We start from the raw sequence: 1,666 nt of genomic DNA, 5'->3' as shown, positions 1-1,666 counted from the left end.
GTTTGTACATTTCTGCTGCAAAAATAGATGTTTTAGACATTTACGTTTCAGCAAAAATGTACTTTTCTCATTGGTTTTTGATTTACCAAATAGAAAGTTCTAAAACGAAACATCATTGCTACTATGACTTTTCATCAAAAAATTGTAGTGATAACTTATTTAATATAATTTTTTTTTTGTAATTTGACGCAAAGATCGTAATTTTTCTTTTTAAATGCTTAAGTATTCCAATATGCTACCAATTAAACATGGGACAATTTCAAAATAATGCTTAATAACAAAGTTGAAATTTGAATTTCAACTSYMATTCAATCTTCTAGAAATTATCGAAAAAAAAATTTCAATTTTTTTCTCGTACTGTCCAAGTGATCCCCTATTACCCCTTAAAGGGAATCACGCCAATTTCGAATCAACCTGTATAATCCGCTATTAGAAGGGCTACCATATCAGTTATGAACTTTTATTTGGCCCATATGAAAAACAAAAGTTGATGATGGTTTCAAAGAATTCGTTGTAATATATTTTCATAGACACCTTTTTGTAGCTCTCGAAACGGTGCCTTGAGAAGGTATTTTTTGTTTTTTTATAAGATTTGAAGTAACTTCAAAAATGAATAAAAATAAAAAACCACTTTTTCTATCTCAGTTAAAATAAATACTTCTTTTTTGAAAATACCATGTACAGTTGATATAGTACAGTACACAAACTTGTTTTAATTTGACAATTTAATTAATCTCTATAAATCTTGCTCTTCGATTTTCCAAATCTCTCAGCTACTGTTTTAGTTGACCGTCCTTCCTCGATTAATGTAGTTTTTCGAGTTTTTTCAAATAGTTTTGACTGTCATTTTGATAATAGGAAAATGTATTTTTCAGTAATTAATTTAACCTATTTCTTATCTCCTACGGTTTCGAAGATACCCATACAATGCGTCGTTATGTTGAACACCCTGTATAAATGGCCAATCAATATATAGTTGAGTCCGGATATAACAAAGTTGAAAAATGAACTAAAACTGGTTCATTAAATCCGGAGTTCGCTATAAGCGAATAATAATACAAAAACATGTGGTGTATTTTATTTCGTTATTTTTACATAGAGGAGTAGAAGTTAGTAGGTATGACTAAAAAGAACACAAAAAGATAAACAAAATTCAATTTCAAATTTACTTCATAAAGTCTGTAATTTTTGTTTGTACATTTCTGCTGCAAAAATAGATGTTATTTATGTAGTTTTCAAGATCACAAAAGGACTCCCAGATATGATTAGGAACTTGACGTGATTGTAGAAAATTCCGAGTTTCTGACACTTTTTTTGTCATTTCAGAAATGGTTGGAACAGCATTAGTGTCTACAGTAGAATACGTTTCATCTAAATCGTCATCTTTCTCATTATCGCTTAAAGCTGTAGATGAGGTTACGGAGTCTATAATTTGCTCATCGGTCAACATTTCTCTTGTAAGAATGCCATTATCAATTAACAACATTGGGACATCTTCGTCTGTGTCATACTCGTAGTCAGAGTCTTTATACTTTTCTAACCATTCGTTAAGTGGACTTTCATCGTCTGCAAACTCTTTGTTTTTGATTTTACTCCCCATTTCACTAGCATTTTCTTGCAAAACACTGCCACTTATGGGAACGTCTTCTTGGCTTTTTTGAGTAAA

The sequence above is a fragment of the Dendroctonus ponderosae genome, unplaced genomic scaffold (assembly GCF_020466585.1).
Source record: "Dendroctonus ponderosae isolate FM_Combo_2020 unplaced genomic scaffold, Dpon_F_20191213v2 Dpon_F_20191213_6, whole genome shotgun sequence".
Classification (NCBI taxonomy): Eukaryota; Metazoa; Arthropoda; class Insecta; order Coleoptera; family Curculionidae; genus Dendroctonus; species Dendroctonus ponderosae.
Note: the sequence above shows the minus strand (reverse complement) of the source record.